Source organism: Bubalus kerabau, chromosome 14 (genome assembly GCF_029407905.1).
Source record: "Bubalus kerabau isolate K-KA32 ecotype Philippines breed swamp buffalo chromosome 14, PCC_UOA_SB_1v2, whole genome shotgun sequence".
Classification (NCBI taxonomy): domain Eukaryota; kingdom Metazoa; phylum Chordata; class Mammalia; order Artiodactyla; family Bovidae; genus Bubalus; species Bubalus kerabau.
Window position 1 is genome coordinate 47,390,091 of NC_073637.1, and position 25,356 is coordinate 47,415,446.

The 25,356-nt window shown below is 40.2% G+C and overlaps 1 non-coding gene across 1 annotated transcript; it reads right to left on the reverse strand.

The window, feature by feature from the left end:
* Positions 1 to 24,937: 24,937 nt before the first annotated feature.
* On the reverse strand, positions 24,938 to 25,010 carry TRNAW-CCA (transfer RNA tryptophan (anticodon CCA)). The gene has a single exon. It is a non-coding gene; the product is annotated as a tRNA-Trp (tRNA).
* Between the last annotated feature and the right edge of the window lie 346 nt (positions 25,011 to 25,356).

Consider the following 25,356-nt stretch of genomic DNA (forward strand, 5'->3'; position numbering starts at 1 on the left):
ACCATTGGCTAACTTAGCTACTGTTTTGTATTGTGACTGCACAGCTTCAGGGTACTAGGTTCCCCCATAACGGAAGAGATACTGTTAAGCTTAACTCTTAATCACAACCTTGGAGTTTAACACCTAGTATTTAACAAGCTCTGGGAGATGGTGAAGGACAAGGAAGCCTGGCACGCATGCTGCAGTCCATAGTGTCGCAAAGAGTCGGACATACCTGAGAGACTAAACAACAATTTAGCAATTGTACTAGGTATCCGTGTGCATCTCTTAGGTAAACACAGTTACAAAACAAACCTAGAAACCATTATTGGAGTTTTTGAAAAAGTTAAAACCTTCTAAAATGTTTATTTGAGGAGGGAATTTTTTATTCATGTATTCCAAGCACTGAAAACAGTGCCTGGTAAACAGTTGGGTTCTCAATAAATATTTATTGACTGTTGGTTAAATGAATAAATGTTCTATGTTTTGCACCAACATTTAATCATTTCAGCACATCTGAGTGCTTACCCTGTGCTAAGTAATATGCTAGATCCTAGGAAAGGTAGAATGAAGCATGAGGCAAAAGAACCAGAGACCCAGTTCAGGACTTTAAGTAGCTAGTGACCTAGTGTGCATGCGCAGTTGCTCAGTCGTGTCTGACTCTTTGTGACCCCACGGACTGTAGCTCTCCAGGCTCTTCTGTCCATGGGATTCTCCAGGCAAGAATACTGTAATGGGTTGTCATTTCCTACTCCAAGGGATCTTTCCAACCCAGGGATTGAACTCTCATCTCCTGCATAAGCAGGCGTCTTCTTGACCTCCAGCGCTATCCAGAAAACCTATAGGGTAGGATAAAAGGACATAAAGAAGCCAGACTATCAACCAGTGCTGTGTGATCATAGAACGGAAGGCTACTGCTGTCTCGGAGGTCAGACAAGACTTTGAAGAGGATAGAATACTTGATTTCTGTATTGTAAGAGAGACACAGTGAGGAATGAATGAAACCTCACAGATCAATGATGATTCAGTTGCCTTTACTCTTTCTTTCTCCCCCCACCTTTCCCCCCTGCCCAAGGTCAATTCTTATCACTTTTTAAGAAGTCAGATAGCATGGTACTGAAATTTTAACTGGGCTGCTTAGCTTTATTAATAGTTTGCTTCTTGGGTTAAGCCTTCAAATGAAGGTTAAGTGTTCAATGCCAAGCACTGCCCGTGCCCAGTGTCGGGCACTTGTCAGTGTAGGAGGCAGCACCATGCCTGGCCCTGGAGGATCCCTCTCCTGTGTGTCATCTGTGTGTCCTCAGGTTGGAAAGACCTCCCCTCCCGCAGGAAAAAACTTTGAAGCTGGGACCTGATGAGTGAGAGTAGAAACAAACGGGGCGGCGAGGGAAAAAAAGAAAAAGAAAAGAAAAAACCAGGAGGGGGTGGAAAGTAGGGAAAGACCTTCCAGGAAGAGGGAGGAGCCTGTATGATGCCACCCATTCCCATAGGCTCCGAGGACCAATTTCTTGGGAGTCCTTAAAATGAATGGCTTCAGGAGCAAATGGAAAACAGGCTTTCCTGTCACTCCTCTCTCACCTGACCGTCTCCCGGGGGCCCTGGCACTGTGCTGACAGGCTGTCCAGACGGGCAACAGGGAACCCACTTTCCTTTTTCCAGCATTCTCCTCCCACTGACCCGGAAGTCGCAAGCCGCAGGTTTCTTGGAACTGCAAATACTGTTTGAACTCCAGCTAAAACTGGAGATGTGTTTTGAGTCACATTATGCAAGCATATTTATACCATCTGTTTATGACACTGACAGGTGGACACTATGATTCATTACTCATACTGCATGCTAAACATAGACTCTTGGAAAATCCTGAGCCCTGGAGAGTCACAGGGTACCGGTCAGTGTGCCCAAGGAGAAGGGAGTGGGAATCTTTTCTTAGGATTTTATAGTCTGTCAAATAAAATCCTTATCATGATGAAAATGTTTTTAAAAGTATTTCATACAATGGATTAGGTAGATAAGGATGGAGGAAACAGAGTCACAAAATATATACTATTTTGACCGATTATGGAAGATATTCCTTTTCTGTGGGTTATGTGTGTCTATACACTAGCACACAAATATTAAAGTAACAGAAAATATTTGGTAACTATGGGGTCAGAAACAAGTCATCTCTGTGTCAGAGGTGAGGATTTGGTTCTAAGACAATTACTTCGTTCTCTTCAGTAGAGTTTCCGTCTCACTTGGACTTAGCTCATGCTCTTTATCATCTTATGCAAGTATTTTCTTAGTTGCTTTTGATGTTGTTGTTTAATTTTTGTTGGAGTTTAGTTTCTTTGCAATGTTGTGTTAGTTTCTGCTGTACAGCAAAGTGAATCAGCTATATGTATACATGCATCCCCTCTTTTCTGGATTTCCTTCCCATTTAGGTTACCATAGAGCACTGAGTAGAGTTCCCAGTGCTATACAGTAGGTTCTCATTAGTTATCTATTTTATACATAATAGTGTATATATGTTGATCCCAACCTCCCAATTCATCCCTGCCTTTTCCCTCCTTGGTATCCATACATTTGTTCTCTATGTGTATGTCTCTATTTCTGCTTTGCAAATAAGTTCACCATTTATTATTATTATTTTAAATCATATTAGGCCCTTTTGACCGCAACACACAGAGACCTAAATATGAAGCCACAAGATATATCCATCCTTTTGTTTTTAGGGACTATTCCCCCTACCTATGAATTAGGAAATCTACCATCACAAGCCAAGGCTGGTATCACTCCAGCGCTCTCTGTTTCAGCCAAACGAGCAAACTTTTAACAGCCTCATAAATAACAATAATGTTTAAAGTAGTTTCAATATGCAAGTAGCTCAAAGTCAAGCTATCTGATGGGGACCCTTCCCCTTGGGGAAATAGAAACATCCAAAGAGTCAAGGAAGAAAGGACTCACTGCTGTATTCAATTAGTTGAGAAACCATCAAAGTAAATAAGGCAATACCTTCAAGAACACACAAAAAAAGAAGGCAGTGAAGTAGAACAGATTAAAAGAAAAAGGAGAAGTCTGTTTTAGCTACCAAGTGACCCCAAGGGTGAAGAATAATTTCTTCTTCAGGACAATTTTAGTAAAGGTCTCCTAGCAAGATGGCTTGGTGGAAACAATTTCTTTTCATGTCTGTGGAGAACTGATGAAGTTTGCAGGAAACACAGGCAGTTTAATTCCAAACAAAGTATAGTAGGTCAGTTAGAGGGAGCAACTTCAGAACACTTCCGTCCTCTCTTAGAATACTAATGGCTTTCAAAAGTCCCAGTGGTTATGAGGTAAGTCATTTACATCTTAAGAGACAGGTCAGAGGAAAACCTCCTTAACTCTGTATCAGTTCAAGATGGCTTTCACAGAATTCTCAGTTTTCTCAAATAGACGACTAATCATGCTCATCTCACAAAATCACTTTTAGCCATAAATCCTTCAGTAACAATGTATTAAGTCCAAAAATCTGCCAGGATTTGTGTCAGACAGAAGAAATACCCAGATACACAAGGTCTCTGATTTCAAGAGTGAGAATGAGAAAAATATCATTAGATATTTATACAGCTATTAATATAAAATCACAGAAGTATGACTATAGGGTTGTAAAATCACCAAAGGGATAACTCTGTTTGGAAGATGCAACAAATAAGAGAACAAATCCTAAAAAATAAATCTCAGTAAGAGGTCCAGTGAATAGCTGAAAAATTTTCCCTCAATCACTACACATGTACCAGTGAAAGCCATGACTAATCAATCATTTATTTTAACAGAGCCTCAGCATCCCTCTCAACACAGCTGATTACCACCAAAAAGTCATAGCTACTGTGGACACTACTTGCCAATCTGGCTCAGTAAAAATGCAAGGAATTGTTACTTGTATAGTTCTGAGAGCAATTACTCATCTAAATTGCCCGTTGCAAAAGGGTATCAGTTGAATCAATTATTTATAGGCCCCAATACCAAACACTGGAGGATACGCATTCATTCCTTAGCTTTGTGACTATGGCTAGACCTTACATCAAAATTTCTTTCCTTGTCAGAAATGGGAAAATATTTTGGAAGTATTAAATGTTCAATATAAAAGTATTTTTATGACTACTTTGATAACTGAAGTGTTAAAACAACATAAGATGTGGATTACCATGATGACATCCCTCATAATACCAGTGGTACTGGCTTTAACTAATTTTTTCCTAGTACTCTGGGAAATCTCCCATGGCATTACCCCTCCTCTTCAGCTTGCAAAGCCCAACATAAGTATAATACAGTGAAACTCCAAGGTATCCTTAAAGGGGGAAAGAAGTTTAAAATATGAGAGGGAAGAGATGGGAGAGTTCCTGGGTAGTAGTGTAGTGACTTCAGAGCAAGGGTTTTAAAAGCCAGATTATGTGTGTGTGCATCTTGCATCTGCCACTAACTGTGTGACACTGGGCAAGTCACTTACTTGCTCTGGTCTTCATTTCCTCATCTGTAAAGAGAGTCCTAAATGCAGTACTTGGGCACAATCTCAAAAATGACAAAATGATCTCTGTTCTTTTCCAAGGCAAACCATTCAATATCACAGTAATCCAAGTCCATGCCCCAACCACTAACGCTGAAGAAGCTAAAGTTGAACAGTTTTATAAATACCTACAAAACCTTCTAAAACCTAACACCAAAAATAGATGTCCTTTTCATTACTGGGGACTGGAATGCAAATGTAGGAAGTCAAGAGATACCTGGAGTAACAGGAAAGTTTGGCCTTGGAGTACAAAATGAACCAGGGCAAAGGCTAACAAAGTTTTGCCAAGAGATTGTACTGGTCATAGTAAACATCTTCTTCCAACAACATGAGCGATGACTCTACACATGGACATCACTGATGGTCAATACTGAAATCAGATTGATTATATTCTTTGCAGCCAAAGATGGAGAAGTTCTATACCGTCAGGAAAAACAAGACCAGGAGCTGACTTGGCTCAGATTATGAACTCCTTATTGAAAAATTCAGACTTAAATTGAAGAAAGTAGGGAAAACCACTAAGCCATTCAGGTAAGACCTAAATCAAATCCCTTACAATTATACAATGGAAGTGACAAATATACTCAAGGGATTAGATCTGATAGACACAGTGCTTGAAGAACTATGGACGGGGTTCATAACATTGTACAGAAGGCAGTGATCAAGACCAGTCCCAAGAAAAAGAAATGAAAAAATGCAAAATGGTTGTCTGAGGAGGCCTTACAAATAGCTGAGAAAAGAGAGACGTGAAAGGCAAAGGAGATAAGGAAAGATAAACCCATCTGAATGCAGATTCCAAACAATAGCAAGGAGGGAAGTGAAAACCTTCCTCAGTGAACAATGCAAAGAAATAGAGGAAAACAATAGAATGGGAAAGACTGGAGATCTCTTCAAGAAAATTAGAGAAACCAAGGGAACATTTCATGCAAAGATGGGCACAATAAAGGATAGAAATGGTATGGACCTAACAGAAGCAGAAGATATTAAGAGGAGGAGGAAAGAATATACAGAACTATACAGAAAAGATCTTAATGACCCAGATAACCATGATGGTGTAATCACTCATCTTGAGTCAGACATCCTGGACTGTGAAGTCAAGTGGGCCTTAAGAAGCATCACTATGAACAAAGCTAGTGGAAGTGATGGAATTCCAGCTGAGCTATTTTAAATCCTAAAAGATGATGCTGTGAAAGTGCTGCACTCAATATGCCAGCAAATTTGGAAAACTCAGCATTGGTTACAGGACTAAAAAGGTCAATTTTCATTCCAATTCCAAAGAAAGGCAAAGTCAAAGAATGTTCAAACTACCACACAATTATACTCATCTCACATGCTAGCAAAGTAATGCTCAAAATTCTCTAAGCCAGGCTTCAACAGTACATGAACTGAGAACTTCCAGATATTCAAACAGGATTTAGAGAAGGCAGAAGAACCAGAGCTCCAATTGCCAACATCTGCTGGATCATCAAAAAAGCAAGGGCGTTCCAGAAAAACATCTACTTCTGTTTTATTGATTATGCCAGGCTTTGAGTGTGTGGATCACAACAAACTGTGGAAAATTCTTAAAGAAATGGGAATACCAAACCTCCTAACCTACCTCCTGAGAAATCTGTATGCAGGGCAAGAAGCAATAGTTAGAACCAGACATGGAACAACAGACTGGTTCCAAATTGGAAAAGGAGTACATCAAGGCTGAATACTGTCACCCTACTTATTTCACTTCTATGCAGAGTACATCATGCAAAATGCCAGGCTGGACGAAGCACAAGCTGGAATCAAGATTGCTGGGAGAAATATCAATAACCTCAGACATGCAGATGACACCACTCTAATGGAGAAAGTGAAGAGGAACAAAAGAGCCTCTTGATGAAGGTGAAAGAGGAGAATGAAAAACCTGGCTTACAATTCAACATTCAAAAAATGAAGATCATGACACCTGGTCCCATCACTTCATGGCAAACAGATGGGGAAACAATGGAATCAATGACAGACTTTATTTTTTCAGGCTCTAAAATCACTGCAGATGATGACTGCATTCATGAAATTAAAAGACGCTTGCTCCTTGGAAGAAAAACTATGACCAACCTAGACAGCATATTAAAAAGCGGAGACATTACTTTGCCTACAAAGATATGTCTAGTCAAAGTCATGTATGAATGTGAGAGTTGGACCATAAAGAACTGATGCTTTTGAACTGTGGTACTGGAGAAGACTCTTGAGAGTCCCTTGGACTGCAAGGAGATCCAACCAGTCAATCTTAAAGGAAATCAATTCTGAATATTCTTTGGAAGGATTGATGCTAAAGCTGAAGCTCCAATACTTTGGCCACCTGATGCGAAGAACGGACTCATTGGAAAAGACCCTGATGCTGGGAAAGATTGAAGGCAGGAGGAGAAGGGGACGACAGAGGATGAGATGGTTGGATGGCATCACCAACTAGATGGACATGAGTTTGAGTAAGCTCCGGGAGTTGGTGATGGACAGGGAGGCCTGGTGTCCTGCAGTCCATGGGATCGCAGAGTCAGACATGACTGAGCGACTGAACTGAACTGAACTGAAATAGGAGATAAACTTTTATTCTCTAAACAGAAATTTATTGAGTGTCTGCTAAGTTCCATATCCTCAGCAGTGTACAAATGCCTACCTCAACTCTCAGCAAACCCCAAATTTGTTCAGTTTAAGATTAACATTGTGATAGGGTGAACCCAAGAATAATCTGTGTTTCTTATGAAAAGAGTTTCCTAGCTGTGGGGAAAAGATCAAGACTGTTCACAAAATCTGTTATCTTAAAGATAAAATATTGTGTAAAAAGAAATCACCTTTCCCTTTCTCTTTTCCTCTCTTCCTCCTTCTTCCCTCCCTTTCTCTTCCTTCCTTCCTTCCTTCAGTATTCTTTGAGAGTTTAGTATGCACTAGATTCTATAGTAGAAATCTGAAAACTTTGTATTATGGTGAATACCTCAGACATATTGGTAGTTTTGATATTGTTCATAAATCCAGTGATTGTTGAGAAGACAACTTAAATGATCCTGTGAAAGCATAAATTGATCCACCGCAGTAAAGCATTAAAGGTTAGTTTCCTAAATTTTAAGGCCTCCAAACATGTTGTAATATTCTTCTCCATCAGAAAAGATATTATTGAGGATTAATCTCCAATATAAGTATAATATGAATTTATAAATCACGTAGAAGAACTCCTGTAATAATAATATATTGCCTATTAAAAATAATATATTGCTTATTAAAATAATTAACAATAAAGAAATGAGATAAAATAAATGATCTAGTATTTCTTTTTGTACTTCCAAGAATTTCTCTGCGCACACCTCTGGGGTTCTCATACCTTATGTAGAAGACACCTCTTCTATGGGATTTATCTTGGCAAAAGAAGAATATATAATTATAAAATATGGGAAAATATTTTCTTTTTATAAGGCCAACATCTTGAGAAATATTTGGCCAATTTTACACTCGGGCATGCCAAATAAGACTTTACCACAGATACAATATGCAACAAAAATTTCTCAAAAAATGCAGTACATTTTCTTGAGATGTGTTACCTTTTAATTAAGAGCTGCTAAACCCACTTGCCAAATTCAACAGTAGAGCATAATGGTTAAGCACAAAATCTCTGGGGGCCAATTTCCTGGAATCAGATTTCAACACAACCATCCTTGGACCTGTTACTTAAATTTTTATGCCTCCGTTTCATTTGTAAAAGGTAGAATGATAGTACGCCTATATCATAAGGTAGTTGTGAGGATTAGATAACTCCCTAGCACACACTATGTGCCCTAGAGTTACTTTTTTTTTTTTTTTTTACTAACTTTGATAAAGATAGCACTGAAAAGCTAAGCCTTCTTTACTTCATTTCTGAGTAAGGTGTTAAACTACTTTATAATCATCAAGCAAGAGCCAAAGCACAGCCTTCTTGAAGTGCGTTTAATCCTTAATCCACAGATAAGCAAATCAAAGGTGATTTACCCAACTTCTCAAAGGAATAGAGCGGGAAATCAAAGTCAGATCCCCATTTGTGCTGTGCCCCCTGAATCTGTCCTTTCTATAGGCTTTATTCTAGCTGCCCACAATCTGTTCTTAAGGGGGAAAGGATCTGCATGGGAGGTTCTGAGCCAGTGGTGCCCCCTCCCTCCCTCGCTTGTCTGTGTTTTATTGAAATGAACCTCAAAGGTGAATTTTAAGGTTGAATGTTGGCAGGAGCATATATCAGGGTATGAAAGGCACTACCCTAAGGAGGCTATTGGAACACTGTGTGTGTTTGTATTCAGGAATTCCAAGTTAGTGCTCAATAAGTTTGCTAATTAGATTTTACAAACTGACACCACTTCTTTTCACTCTTGCTTAATTAGGTAGGAAGGAAAGAAGGAAAAAATGGAGGAAGGCAGGGAGGGAGGAAATGTCGAGTACCTATTATGTGCCAGATAATTAACCATCACAATTCAATGGAGGTGGGCATTTTATAGGAAGAAACTGAGGCTCAGAATGTTGAAGTAACTTTCTCAAGATCACAAAGATATTAAAAGACACAGCCATGATTTATTATATAGTTGTGTAAGATCATCACACACACATCTGTCTTAATGCCTCCCATGAGACACCCACCATTGCCCAGGCATCCAGTTTTCTGGAACGATTACCTCCCTGAACAAATAAACCTCTGAGCTATCATGGACCCAAAACTTAAGCACAAGCTAAATCTCAGTGACAAAAAATTACTCTTTTGATAATGATTCAGTCAATTTAGCTCTTCCCTGACCCTACAGAATTACATTTACTAGATTACTCATTTTCATGGAAATTATGAAGAATACTAATTCAGAGTAAACTGGGAAAATAGGAAGTTAAGAAGGGGGATGGCATTTGGGACTTTCCAGCCTCCTCAATGAGTTCCCAGAGGCACACTTTCCCATACCTCTTCTACTCACACTGCTTGCAATTGACTTGAGTCACTTTATCACAAAAATATCTTCCCAAAGAGTTCTCAGTTTAAAAAAATTATTGTGTTCCATAATTCACTTAGAATTCATTGGTTTGCATTTTGAACTGCATTTTCCCATAGGATTAATGGTTTCAGTTTAGCTACCAAAACCTCTCTAACGCATAACATAGCTGAAATGTACTTAGTACCATACTGGTAAAGTGCAAATAATAGACTTGATAAGAAGATTCTTATGATTGCTAAAATTTAATAAATATGATCATAATAATTGCAACCTTGTATCAGGATCTGCATTTAACACAATCTCATGAAAATCTATGAAGATATCATACCCCATTTTTATAAAGGAGAAAACTTTCTTGAGGCAGATTAAGTAATTAATCAAAAAACACATAATTATTCAATTTTCAGGATTTGAACTCAGATCTAATACAAATTTCATATTTCCAGTTCCTCAAACTCTCTGAATGTTAATGTAAGAAAAAAAAACTGGCATCAAAGGTAAGAAATTCAATTTTACTTCCAATTCTGTTGAAAATATGCTTTGGACAAGTCCTTTGACTTCCCTGGACTTAATTCACTGGTGAGCTGAACAGTTTGGACAACTGGTCTTTAAATTTATCTCGATGATAAATTTCTCATCCCCTCTAAATGCAGCCCTTTTAAAAACTCTTTGTTCCAGAGCTAAAAATTTTAGAAACTTTTCTTCCTAGTCAATCAAAATATATCTCCCAATAATTTCCAAAAAATTTTCTCCTAGAACCATACTGAGTAAACCCATATGCCCTTCTGCATCCATGCAATCAGTACCAGCATTAGGGAACCCAGAAAGGCTACAGTCAAGTGGGTAGAAATGAAAGGAAACTATTACAATTGATATTTACTTATTTGATACAGATATATCTGAGTTCAGTAGGAACATAGAGGAACTGTGTATGTCTGTCTGGAATATATTAGTGATGGTGTGGTAGGCTGTACTGAAGTATTAATAGAAATAAAGACTAATATCCTAGAGACTTAACACAAATTTACTTTTCACTGAAGTAAAGTTCAGTGTGGTTTGGTGATACTTCTATGCAACTCTCTCCCAAGTGATAAACTAGGAGCCAGGTTGCTTCCAACTTACAGTTTTGTCATCTTTGATCCTTCACTTATAACTGCATAGACAAAAACAGAAAATGGAAAATCATGCATAAGGTTTTGTGGCTAGGGTTGTAAATCACTTTTATCACTTCTGATCACATTTCCCTGACAAGAACTCAGTCACATGGTCCTAGCTCCTTGCAATGCTGACTGGGAAATGTACTCTTTCAATATTTCCACAGATCAAATTGTTTGGTGCTCAAATTGCATTATGTTTCTTATAAGAACTCAGGGAGTTTACATTGCAGAGTTGCAAATAAGTTAAGATTTGAAAAATGAGCAGGAGTTTTACAGATGATAAATCTGATGGAGGTGTTTGGGTTAAAAAGAAATTCCTGAGCAAAGATCCAGGCAGACCCAAAGAAAGAACATGGCAGGTCCAGAGACCAGTATTTGTTAACTAAATATTTATTGGGTCCATATCATCCATCAGTTCCTTTGCTTAGTGCTGTACTTATCTTGGGAAAACTGGATGTCTCAGCAAGAGTTCTAAGACAAATCCTTGAGTGAAGATTCTGTATTTAGAAAGTGGTTCCCCAAAGCAAAAGTGAACACACGGGAAAGTGAAACAGAAAAGGAAGAGAAGCCAGTATGAGGTTGCATCTTCTAATTGGCTACTGATACAAGCAACATGTCACTTGAGCCTGAGGCTTGAAGACTTATGTGTCTCATAACTGCTCTAAGAAGATTTGAAGTTGTGCACGAAAGATGTCCAATAGCATCCTCTTCCAGTACCATCCACCTCTTATATTACTCAGATCGACTTTCGCCTTCCATTAGTCCAATCCAGAACAAAATTCCATGTCAAAGGTAGTTATTAAAAGTAGATTAAGGGTACAACTCCAGTTCCTGCTGTTGTAACTGGTACCAAAGCACATGATTTTAATTCATTCTCTTACTCATATACTATCTGTTATGGGCTGAATGCTTACGTCCCCCCAAAATGTATGCACTGAATCCCTAGCCCTCAATGTGACTGCATTTAGAGATAAGACCTCTACAAGTAAGGTTAAATGAAGTCACAGGGTTAGGCCCTAATCTAGTAGGATTATAATTAAGAGAAACCAAGGAGCTTGCTCTCTCCCCATCTTTCATCACCTGCACCAAGGAAAGGCCAGGTGAGCACACAATGAGAAGGAAACCATCTACAAGCCAGGAGGACAGCTTTTACGAGGAACACATGGACCACCACCTTGATCTTGAATTTCCCAGCTTCTAGAACTGGGAGAAGCAGATTTCTGGTGTTTAAGCCATTTAGTCTCTGGATTTGATTATAGCAGCCTGAGAAAATTGACACAAGCTATTCCAAATCCTGAAAGATCATGCTGTGAAAGTGCTGCACTCAATATGCCAGCAAATGTGGAAAACTCAGCAGTGGCCACAGGACTGGAAAAGGTCAGTTTTCATTCCAGTCCCAAAGAAAGGCAATGCAAAAGAATGCTCAAACTACCGCACAATTGCACTCATCTCACACGCTAGTAAAGTAATGCTCAAAATTCTCCAAGCCAGGCTTCAGCAATACGTGAACCGTGAACTTCCTGATGTTCAAGCTGGTTTTAGAAAAGGCAGAGGAACCAGAGATCAAATTGCCAACATCCGCTGGATCATCGAAAAAGCGAGAGAGTTCCAGAAAAACATCTATTTCTGCTTTATTGACTATGCCAAAGCCTTTGACTGTGTGGATCACAATCAACTGTGGAAAATTCTGAAAGAGATGGGAATACCAGACCACCTGACCTGCCTCTTGAGAAATTTGTATGCAGGTCAGGAAGCAACAGTTAGAACTGGACATGGAACAACAGACTGGTTCCAAATAGGAAAAGCAGTACGTCAAGGCTGTATATTGTCATCCTGTTTATTTAACTTCTATGCAGAGTACATCATGAGAAACGCTGGGCTGGAAGAAACACACGCTGGAATCAAGATTGCCGGGAGAAATATCAATAACCTCAGATATGCAGATGACACCACCCTTATGGCAGAAAGTGAAGAGGAACTCAAAAGCCTCTTGATGAAAGTGAAAGTGGAGAGTGAAAAAGTTGGCTTAAAGCTCAACATTCAGAAAACAAAGATCATGGCATCCGGTCCCATCACTTCATGGGAAATAGATGGGGAAACAGTGGAAACAGTGTCAGACTTTATTTTTTGAGCTCCAAAATCACTGCAGATGGTGACTGCAGCCATGAAATTAAAAGACGCTTACTCCTTGGAAGGAAAGTTATGACCAATCTAGATAGCATATTCAAAAGCAGAGATATTGCTTTGCAAAAACAGGTCCATCTAGTCAAGGCTATGGTTTTCCCTGTGGTCATATATGGATGTGAGAGTTAGACTGTGAAGAAGGCTGAGTGCTGAAGAATTGATGCTTTTGAACTGTGGTGTTGGAGAAGACTCTTGAGAGTCCCTTGGACTGCAAGGAGATCCAACCAGTCCATTCTGAAGGAGATCAGCCCTGAGATTTCTTTGGAAGGAATGATGCTAAAGCTGAAACTCCAGTACTTTGGCCACCTCATGCAAAGAGTTGACTCATTGGAAAAGACTCTGATGCTGGGAGGGATTGGGGGCAAGAGGAGAAGGGGACGACAGAGGATGAGATGGCTGGATGGCATCACTGACTCAATGGACATGAGTCTCAGTGAACTCCAGGAGTTGGTGATGGACAGGGAGGCCTGGCGTACTGTGATTCATGGGTCGCAAAGAGTTGGACAGGACTGAGCGACTGATTTGATCTGATCTGATCTGATCCATTGAATATTTTCCTCGCCGGTTTTTGGTTGGTCTAGTGGTCTTTCGTAGTAGTCAAGGTTGCTTGCCTAATGATACAGTCTAGACCTTCACTCCTGAGGACTTAGGACTCATGCCTTTGTTAGGTCATGGCCTGACATGACATACACTGGCCCATTCATCATAATCAGTGGGTACAGAACCCCAAGTAAATATTCCGGTTAATAAATGCTCCAACTTACCTCCTCTGTATAGTAACAATGCTAGCTCCTCATGGAAACCATGATCAGTTACCCACACCAGTGCTATAATCATTTTCTCACTTGCTGGTTCACTAGCATGAAGATTCCAGAGTGACTAAAAGGTTACTCTAGCTTCACAAAGAGTAGAGCTCTTCCTTTTTCCTTTGGAGATAAATCCTTTAGGAAAATAGTTCCTCAAGTCCATCAGAGTCCGAGCACAAATTTTACATGTGAATTTCAAAAAACAGTGCCTATTTTATGTAAATCTCTTGCTTCTTAGATTCATGTATTTCACCTGTTGCAGACACAGCAGCATCTCTTGATCCTTGATTCAATATATTTACTCTATTCTGACGATAATGCTGAAACCCTGAGGGCAATATTACTGAGCTGGCACATTAGTTGAGTGTTTAGTAAGCATTTCCACTATTCTAATAGGCTTCTTGATGATTGAATTTAAAATAAGTTAAGTAGATCCCACAGTTATGATGGTATTTTAAGCATTGTGTAAGCCTTTAATTGTGGTCCTAGTTGTAGCACTGAAGAGAGAAAAGGCAAACCCATATCTTTATATACAATAATTCCAGGAAAAAGAAAAGATCTCTCCCTCCAGGGTGGAAGAGTTTTGGTGCAATCAATCAGCACCAAGCTGACTGGTTTCACTGAGGGAGGGGCCCATTAATGGTGCTATCCACAAGTTAGAAGCATAGACTAGGGAAAAGTTGGTTGGTGTGGGTGAAACGCTGGATATATACAGTTCACTTTAGATATGTAGAGTTTGAAGAATGGGTTAGAAATTTAGATTTATACATTCAGAAGATAATTGGGAATATCAGTATGGAGTTCAAGAGTGAGACCCTGGGCTGAGTAAGGTGGGGAATGAATAGCCTATAGATGGTCTACTCAGAATAAAAACTTCAGTCTCAGAGAGATTGTTATTCATTCCTGTAGTTCTCTCAAGGATAATTCTTGGCAACTGTAAAGGAAAAGGGAGAAGACTGAAACTGAAGCAACTTCAGTCTGTGATACTAGGAAAGGTGATATATTATGAGGATTCTTGGGATTTTTACTCTTGTTTTCCCTGATCATATAGCTGAAGTTGCTAGAATAGATCGTGGGTATCAATGCTGAATCAGTACTTCATGTGGAAGAAACTATTTCCCTAAGGATCAGAAAAGTTCTCCACACTTACTTTTCCTGTAAATAACAATAACAGCTAACCACTTTTGAATGCTTAATATATCAGCTATCATTTGAGTCTAGAACTTCCCTAAAAGTAGGCTGCTTGCTGTGATGGGTTATGGTTTGGTTGAACAAATGTTCTGGTTTTCCCAGTAATATTTTCAGTTTCACACTTCAGTAATATTTCAATCACCCAGTAATATTTCAGTGCCCTCCTTCCAGGTAGCTCAAACGGTAAAGAATCTGCCTGCAATGCAGAAGACCTGGGTTAAATCCCTGGGTCAGGAAGAAGGGTTAAATCCCTGGAGAAGGGCATGGCAACCCACTCCAGTGTTCTTGCCTAGATAATCCCATGGACAGAGGAGCCTGGTGGGCTGCAGTCCATGGGGTCGCAAAGAGTCGGACACGACTGAGTGACTAACACACACACACACACATTTCATTTTCTGCCCGGGGTACCAATCTGGGTGCTATTATTAATGTGCCCAATTTCATTCTCAGAAGTGTTGATATCTATATTATCCAGTCCTCCCAGTTATAAATATGATAAGATATCCAGTCCTCCTAGTTGTAAATATGGTAAGATATTGATCCCTTCAAGGAGGCTAGACAGCTTACCATAGTTGGGAAACCCCAAGTTAGTATTCTCTGGCCTCATCCATTTGTCTTAGTGTGCTAGGCAATGTTATAATTTTTAATGTGTGCAACAATGTGAAAAAGGTAGAGAATCTGGGCAACTTGCTTGGTATTATCATCTCAATTTTAGAGGTAAGGATATGGGTTAAGTGGCACAACCAAAATCAAACTGGAAAAGAGAAGATAAAAATCCAGATCCCTCTAAATGATATCATCTTGCTTTCCAAGCATCCTAAAAAGGACATCCAGTTAATTCATCCTATGCTCAGGGATGCCAATCACATACTCATTCTGTTTATGCTGAAATCATTTTGGGACAATGATATGAGACTCTTTCGGAAAGAGAAATACTTCTTACTTTTTGGAAATAATTGTGCCATTTGGGACCCAACCAAGTATTTCAGAGAAGTATTAAAACCAGTGAGCTAGAATCTGATACAGAGTATAATTTATTCTGCATACAATTTACGTTTATGTGGTTCCTGACTTTGAATCCTCACATCACACTGAAACACAGCTCTCTTGTCAAGCACAGTTTCAAAGTAACTCAGCAGGTAAAGAATCTGCTTGCATTGCAGGAGATGCAGGTTTGATCCCCAGGTCAGGAAGATTCCCTGGAGTAGGATATGGCAACCTACTCTAGTATTCTTGCTTGTTAAAATCCATGAACAGAGGAGCCTGGTGGGCTATACTCCATGTGATCACAAAGGGTCGACATGACAGCATCCGTGCAAAACTTATTTACAAGTAGTTGAAAAACACAATCTGGTAAAGACTTCAACTTCTTCTCTCCATTGTAACTGGTCACACAAAGAGCTTTCCTGAATGTTTATCTATACATTTCAGTCACTAAAATAGTAATGATATTCTCTTTGTAGTAGCAAGAATATTTCTCTTTGCAAAGTGTAAGTTCAATTGGAACTAATCAGTGAAGAGAAAATTAAATCACATATGATTATGGAAATAACTTTCCTGCCCTAACTCATCCAAAGTTACTAAGTTACTAAGTGGAAGAGTAGGGAATTAAACCCAGATTTCAGTTCAGTTCAGTTCAGTCGCTCAGTCGTGTCTGATTCTTTGCGACCCCAGGAATCGCAGCATGACAGGCCTCCCTGTCCATCACCAACACCCAGAGTTCACTCAGACTCATGTCCATTGAGTCAGTGATGACATCCAGCCATCTCATCCTCTGTTGTCCCCTTCTCCTCCTGCCCCCAATCCCTCCCAGCATCAGAGTCTTTTCCAATGAATCAACTCTTCACATGAGGTGGCCAAAGTACTGGAGTTTCAGCTTTAGCATCATTCCTTCCAAAGAAATCTCAGGGCTGATCTCCTTCAAAATGGACTGGTTGGATCTCCTTGCAGTCCAAGGGACTCTCAAGAGTCTTCCCCAACATCACAGTTCAAAAGCATCAATTCTTTGGCACTCAGCTTTCTTCACAGTCCAACTCTCACATCCATACATGACCACTGGAAAAACCATAGCCTTGACTAGACGGACCTTTGTTGGCAAAGTAATGTCTCTGCTTTTGAATATGCTATCTAGGTTGGTCATAACTTTCCTTCCAAGGGGTAAGCATCTTTTAATTTCATGGCTGCAGTCACCATCTGCAGTGATTTTGGAGCTCAAAAAATAAAGTCTGACACTGTTTCCACTGTTTCCCCATCTATTTCCCATGAAGTGATGGGACCGGATGCCATGATCTTTGTTTTCTGAATGTTGAGCTTTAAGCCAACTTTTTCACTCTCCACTTTCACTTTCATCAAGAGGCTTTTGAGTTCCTCTTCACTTTCTGCCATAAGGGTGGTGTCATCTGCATATCTGAGGTTATTGATATTTCTCCCGGCAATCTTGATTCCAGCGTGTGTTTCTTCTAGTCCAGCGTTTCTCATGATGTACTCTGCATAGAAGTTAAATAAACAGGATGACAATATACAGCCTTGACGTACTCCTTTTCCTATTTGGAACCAGTCTGCTGTTCCATGTCCAGTTCTAACTGTTGTTTCCTGACCCGCATACAGGTTTCTCAAGAGGCAGGTCAGGTGGTCTGGTATTCCCATCTCTTTCAGAATTTTCCACAGTTGATTGTGATCCACACAGTCAAAGGCTTTGGCATAGTCAATAAAGCAGAAATAGATGCTTTTCTGGAACTCCCTTGCTTTTTCGATGATCCAGAGGATGTTGGCAATTTGATTTCTGGTTCCTCTGCCTTTTCTAAAACCAGCTTGAACATCAAGAAGTTCACGGTTCACGTATTGCTGGAGCCTGGCTTGGAGAATTTTGAGCATTACTTTACTAGCGTGTGAGATGAGTGCAATTGTGCGGTAGTTTGAGCATTCTTTGGCATTGCCTTTCTTTGGGATTGGAATGAAAACTGACCTTTTCCAGTCCTGTGGCCACTGCTGAGTTTTCCACATTTGCTGGCATATTGAGTGCAGCACTTTCACAGCATCATCTTTCAGGATTTGAAATAGCTCAACTGGAATTCCATCACTTCCACTAGCTTTGTTCATAGTTATGCTTTCTACGGCCCACTTGACTTCGCATTCCAGGATGTCTGGCTCTAGGTGAGTGATCACACCATCGTGATTATCTGTGTCATGAAGATCTTTTTGTACAGTTCTTCTGTGTATTCTTGCCACCTCTTCTTAATATCTTCTGCTTCTGTTAGGTCCATACCATTTCTGTCCTTTATCGAGCCCATCTTTGCATGAAATGTTCCCTTGGTATCTCTAATTTTCTTGAAGAGATCTCTAGTCTTTCCCATTCTGTTGTTTTCCTCTATTTCTTTGCATTGATTGCTGAGGAAGGCTTTCTTATCTCTTCTTGCTATTCTTTGGAACTCTGCATTCAGATGCTTATATCTTTCCTTTTTTCCTTTGCCTTTAGCTTCTCTTCTTTTCACAGCTATTTGTAAGGCCTCCCCAGACAGCCATTTTGCTTTTTTGCAAAGCCAGATTTAGAGGGTTTCAAAAGTCCAGGGTTTTGAAATGATGTTCAAAGATATCCTTTGAACATGGATATCTTTGCAATGTCAATGGCACCCGACTCCAGTACTCTTGCCTGGAAAATCCCATGGATGGAGGAGCCTGGTGGGCTGCAGTCCATGGGGTCGCTAAGAGTCAGACACGACTGAGCGACTTCCCTTTCCCTTTCAAAGATATCCTCAGTGATTCATGTTACTCATCTGGTTCCCCATTGTTTTGAGGCAATTCCTCAAAGCTGATTTAAATCCCTTTGCTTGAATTCTCTCTCCAACTACAACTTTCTAATTTTCTCTAATTCCAATAAAGTACTTTCTTTAACATCATTAAAGTTTCCAGTTTCTCAGTCTCGTCTCTCTCCCAATAATCTAAAACCATTCATTTATTGATGGCTTTACTCTCTGATACTAGCCAGGTAATACTTTTTGGCCAACAATTTCCACAAAGCTTTCCCATAGTACTATTGGATTCCCTTTCTAACTATCCTGGGTAAACCCTACTGGCCCTTGTAATGAGATTCCTTTGTGAAGCAATGTAATTAACTAGATAAGAACCTGAGGAGACTTGAAGGCATTTGGTCACTGGAACAGAACATTCAAGCCTTGTAAATAAAATGCCATCATCCAGAAAATTTGGTCTACATGATCCCATTTATTCTAGTCCATTAAGTGACTGGTTAAATACTTTGAGCATTTGGGTGTCAGCCCCTAACCATGGTTGTTCAGTCCCTTTTGAGCACAGATAATATTTAATATCTTAATGCTAAGATCCTGCATGCCTTGAGGCAAAAAAATAAATAAATAAAACAGAAGCAATATTGTAATAAATAAAGACTTTAAAAGGTCCACATAAAAAAATCTTCAAGAAAAATAAAATTTAAAAAGTTTCTTCTAGTAACATGAAATAAATCTTTTTTTTGGGGGGGGTCACACTATGTGGCTTGAGGGATCTTAGTTTCCTGAACAGGGATTGAACTCAGGCCCTCGGCAGTTAAAGTTCAGAGTCCTAAACTTTGGGCCACCAGGTAATTCTGAAACATATCTTTTAATAAACAAATGTTTTTAGGTATTTCATTAGGAAATGTTTAGGTTGTATTATTGTGATACAACTATTTCAAGAAACAGGCTAGTGATGTTTTATTAATATATTTAAAGATTTGTCTATTAAATTAATGAAATTCATCAATTTAAACAATATACTTAATCATCAGTTCAGTTCAGTTCAGTCGCTCAGTCGTGTCCGACTCTTTGCGACCCCATGAATTACAGAACGCCAGGCCTCCCTGTCCATCACCAACTCCCGGAGTTCACTCAAACTCACGTCCATCGAGTCAGTGATGCCATCCAGCCATCTCATCCTCTGTTGTCCCCTTCTCCTCCTGCCCCCAATCCCTCCCAGCATCAGAGTCTTTTCCAATGAGTCAACTCTTCACATGAGCTGGCCAAAGTACTGGAGTTTCAGCTTCAGCATCAGTCCTTCCAGTGAACACCCGGGACTGGTCTCCTTTAGGATGGACTGGTTGGATCTCCTTGCAGTCCAAGGGACTCTCAAGAGTCTTCTCCAACACCACAGTTCAAAAGCATCAATTCTTCGATGCTCAGCCTTCTTCACAGTCCAACTCTCACATCCATATATGACCACTGGAAAAACCATAGCCCCGACTAGACAGACCTTTGCTGGCAAAGTAATGTCTCTGTTTTTGAATATGCTCTCTAGGTTGGTCATAACTTTTCTTCCAAGGAGTAAGCGTCTTTTAATTTCATGGCTGCAATCACCATCTGCAGTGATTTTGGAGCCCCAAAAAGTAAAGTCTGCCCCTGTTTCCACTATTTCCCCATCTATTTCCCATGAAGTGATGGGACTAAATGCCATGATCTTAGTTTTCTGAATGTTGAGCTTTAAGCCAACTTTTTCACTCTTTCACTTTCATCAAGAGGCTTTTGAGTTCCTGTTTACTTTCTGCCATAAGGGTGGTGTCATCTGCATATCTGAGGTTATTGATATTTCTTCCAGCAATCTTGATTCCAGCTTGTGCTTCTTCAGCCCAAAGTTTCTCATGATGTACTCTGCATAGAAGTTAAATAAGCAGCGTGACAATATACAGCCTTGACGTACTCCTTTTCCTATTTGGAACCAGTCTGTTGTTCCATGTCCAGTTCTAACTGCTGCTTCCTGACCCGCATACAGGTTTCTCAAGAGGCAGGTCAGGTGGTCTGGTATTCCCATCTCTTTCAGAATTTTCCACAGTTGATTGTGATCCACACAGTCAAAGGCTTTGGCATAGTCAATAAAGCAGAAATAAATGCTTTTCTGGAACTCTCTTGCTTTTTTGATGATCCAGCGGATGTTGGCAATTTGATTTCTGGTTCCTCTGCCTTTTCTAAAACCCCGGCTTGAACATCTGGAAATTCACGGTTCATGTATTGCTGACGCGTGGCTTGGAGAATTTTGAGCATTTCTTTACTAGCGTGTGAGATGAGCGCAATTGTAGTTCTAAAATTTTATGAAAAATACACTAAAAAGCATACACAGGCACATTCATACAATCATATCAAATATATAATTGAATATTGATATTTATGAAGTGGGACTATAACTAGACTTACTTTTTCCCAGGTTAGCTATATATGTAAGATCAATTTCATTATTCATTGATCCTTGCTTTGTAAGGCACAGAGTAATAGCACTAAGCTTATATTTGTGAGCATGAAAAGAAAAGTTTTAGAATGAAAGTGACTGTCAAATTCAATATGGCTTTGATCTTTACCTCTGCAAAAAAACAAATGTTCAAGCTTTGGTGTCATAAACTGTAAATTATGAATGCTAAAACCATAGAGGAGTTGTAATTATTCCAAGTTTCCATTTTTAAAAACTGTAAGTGGTTATCTCCACTTCCTACTTTAAATTTGGAAACAAAACAATGTAATATTAAATAATCACTTTTACTGAAAGTATTACTGGCTCAGTAAAAGTGGAATAGAAAGTGAAAGTGAAGTCACTCAGTCCTGTCTGACTCCTTATGACCCCATGGACTATAGCCCACCAGGCTCCTCCATCCATGGAATTTTCTAGGCAGAAGTACTGGAGTGAGTTGCCATTTCCTTCTCCAGGGATCTTCCTGATGCAGGGATCAAACCCAGGTCTCTGTCATTGCAGGCAGATGGTTTACTGTCTGAGCCACAAGGGATTCCAACCTGGTTTAGGGTAGAAAGAATTCAAAGAATCAATAGGTCTTTCAAGCCTTACTTATCAAGGAACACTAGTTCAGTTAACAAATACTTTTTGAGCATCCATTTATAGGGCTTCCCTGGTGGTTCAGATGGTAAAGAAATTGCCTTCAGTGTAGGAGACCTGGGCTCAATACTTGGGGTGGGAAGATCCTCTGTTGAAGGGAATGGCTACCCAGTTCAGTATTCTTGCCTGAAGAATTCCATGAACAGAGGAGCCTGGTCGGCTATAGTCCATGGGGTCAAAAAGAGTCAGACAGGACTGAGCAACTAACACTTTCACTTTTTATAAGCTTACAGTAGTTCCTGCACCACTCTTGATGCTGTGTCACTATATGGCATTTGGTCCATTGCTTTGGATCACTATGATATTCAGTCTCCATGCAACTGTTTCATTTGGCCAGAGCAGGGCTTTCTGTCAAGGCAGCAGCGAAACCATTGGAGTCACTTTTCCCTCTCCTTCCTCTCCCCTCTTCAATCTACAAAGGCACTACTGGGATTTAGCCTCTAGGCAAAATGCAACCAACCTTGTTTTAGGATACCATTTGCCTGATCACCAGGCAAAATACCAGCCCGTTGTTTTTATTTCCTTTCAGTTCAGTTCAGTCTCTCAGTCATGTCTCTTTGTGACCCCATGAATCGCAGCACGCCAGGCCTCCCTGTCCATCACCATCTCCCGGAGTTCACCCAAACTCATGTCCATTGAGTTGGTGATGCCATCCAGCCATCTTATCCTCTGTCATCCCCTTATCCTCCTGCCCTCAATCCCTCCCAGCATCAGGGTCTTTTCCAATGAGTCAACTCTTCACATGAGGTGGCCAAAGTATTGGAGTTTCAGCTTCAGCATCAGTCCTTCCAACGAACAACCAGGACTGATCTCCTTCAGAATGGACTGGTTGGATCTCCTTGCAGTCCAAAGGACTCTCAAGAGTCTTCTCCAGCACCACAGTTCACAAGCATCAATTCTTCATGAAAGAAAGCTCAGCTTTCTTCACAGTCCAACTCTCACATCGATACATGACCACTGGAAAAACCATAACCTTGACTAGACGAACCTTTGTTGTCAAAGTAATAGTTCTGCTTTTGAATATGCTATCTAGGTTGGTCATAACTTTCCTTCCAAGGAGTAAGCGTCTTTTAATTTCATGGCTGCAGTCACCATCTGCAGTGATTTTGGAACCCCCCCAAAATAAAGTCTGACGCTGTTTTCACTGTTTCCCCATCTCTTTCCCATGAAGTGATGGGACCAGATGCCATGATCTTCGTTTTCTGAATGTTGAGCTTTAAGCCAACTTTTTCACTCTCCTCTTTCACTTTCATCAAGAGGCTTTTTAGTTCCTCTTCACTTTCTGCCATAAGGGTGGTGTCATCTGCATACTGTACTCTTATTGAAATTTGTGCTTTCCTTTCAATGTCCTACTCCTCGTTTCCTGGCCAAACTTTTCTACTATGATACTAATTATTAAAAGCCTCAACTCCATCACCTAATGCATTCTGACTTAAGAGTAACCCCTAGGAAACCTGAGACCCCTGTGCCTCATTCACATGGAAGCTTTTTATTCTCCCTTATTCACTCAGGCTCAGGGTTGACCAGAAAAGCAGGGCTCTCCCCATGATCACAATGATCTGTAGGCCATGACTCTTCCACTCTTTTGTTAACATCTCGTATCCTGTGTGAATTCACCCGTGTGAATTTCATGTGAACTTGTCATGGTCTTCACCACTCTCTCTGCATTCATGATTGGCTTCACCACCAAGCCCACTATCTTCCTCTCCACCACATTTCCTGCAATCATTCTTAACAGCCTCAACATTTCTATCTATCCATCTCAGTGGTCTATACCCCACCTCAATTACATTCATATGAACATCCTTTCTGCCAAATAACTGGGCCATTTTGGAAATGTCCTATGATTCCAATTCACTTACTCTTAATATACACAATGAACCAGATCTCCATTACTTTCCTTCACCTCTTCTTTTTTAAAAATTTTTTCAGCTGCACCCTTGGGCATGTGGGACCTTAGTACCCCAATCAGAGATTGAACCTGTGCCCTGCACGAAGGCAGAGTCTTAATCCCTGGGCTGCTGGGGAAGTCCTTCCCCTATCACTTTTAAAAACATCCATCACCCTCTTCTGCATTGTGCTCCTTTCCCTGCTTAGATCTCATCTTCAGAAGTGCTTTCACCTCCTTGCAAACACTTTTAAATCACTTTCCCCTCCTCTTTATCTTACTCTGCCATTCTTTGCCGGGTGAAAATCAAGCTTGATTAAACTCAGCTATCCTGTTGCTCTGTGCTTGCACCTAAGAGGCTATATGTTGCTGGAAGAAAGGACACAGGTATGCTGATAGACCTCATTTTAATTTATGAACTCTGCAATGCCTGATAATCCTACCACACTTCTCAGAAAAATTACTTCTCCATTCTCCACTCTAACACCCTTTTCTGATATCCAACCTTTCCTTCTATCTCATTCTCAGCTGAAAACATTGCAGGATAATTTCCCCCAAAACAATCAAGAAAGAAACAATTTCGTCTTCTCTCTGATGCTAGCACTTCCTTCCGTTTGCCTCTTCTTCTTGCCACTGTCTTCTTCCTGTTTTAATGGATCAGGTATCCTGCTTTCGTAGAAAGCCTTCCCCTTCACTGCTGCTCTGGAGGCCACAATATTCCCTTTCTTTACTGCACATCATTTTCTTCCTCACCACAGGATCATTCATATTTGCCTACAAATTTGCTGGTAGCTCATGGGCTTTCCTGGTGGTTCAGATGGTAAAGAATCTGCCTATAATGTAGGAGACCTGGGTTCGATCCCTGGGTTGGGAAGTTCCTCTGGAGAATGAAATGGCAATCACTCCAATATTCTGGCCTGGAGAATTCCATGGACAGGCAGAGGAATCTAGTGGGTTACAGTCCTTGGGGTCACAAAGAGTCAGACACAACTGAGCAACTAACTCACTTTCATGCCTTAATACTCATCTTTTTTAAAGACCCCATAATTCTTTTCAGTTTTCATTTTGGTATCTGCTCCATTTTAAAGAACCCTCTATACTCACTGCTTCCCCTTCCTCACATTCTATTTGTTCTCAGTGTGACTGTAACTGAAGAGCCATTAACTGAAATAATTTTTTTCAGGGTCACCAACATCTTACATCTTCCCAAAGTCAATGGCAAATTTTCTGTTCCCCCTTTTCTCAACATCTCAGTGAAGTGAAGTGAAGTTGCTCAGTCGTGTCTGACTCTTTGCGACCCTGTGGACTGTAGCCTACCAGGCTTCTCCGTCCATGGGATTCCCCAGGCAAGAATACTGGGGTGGGTTACCATTTCCCCAGGGGATCTTCCTGACCCAGGGATCAAACCTGGGTCTCCTGCATTGGAGGCAGATGCTTTAACCTCTGAGCTACCAGGGAAGCCCCAACATCTCAGTAGGAGTCAACAAATCTGACTAATCTTATCTCTTAATTTCATTTTCAAGGTTTTTGAGACCATATTTATACAGTGTTTTTTCTCCCTTCTTGGGACATTCTTTTTCAATTTCCTTTACTGGCTCCTTCTCTTTTTTCAGATCTATAAATATAGGAAACTCTTAGGGCTCTGTCCTCAGCCTTTGTCTGTTTTCTAGAACACATGTCCTGAGGCGATTTTAACTATTTCAATGGCTTCAAATGTCATCTGAATGCCGATTTTCCTCATACAAAGTACTGCAATTAATCTCGATGAATAAACAAATGAATGGCAAAAGGGCAATCATTTCCA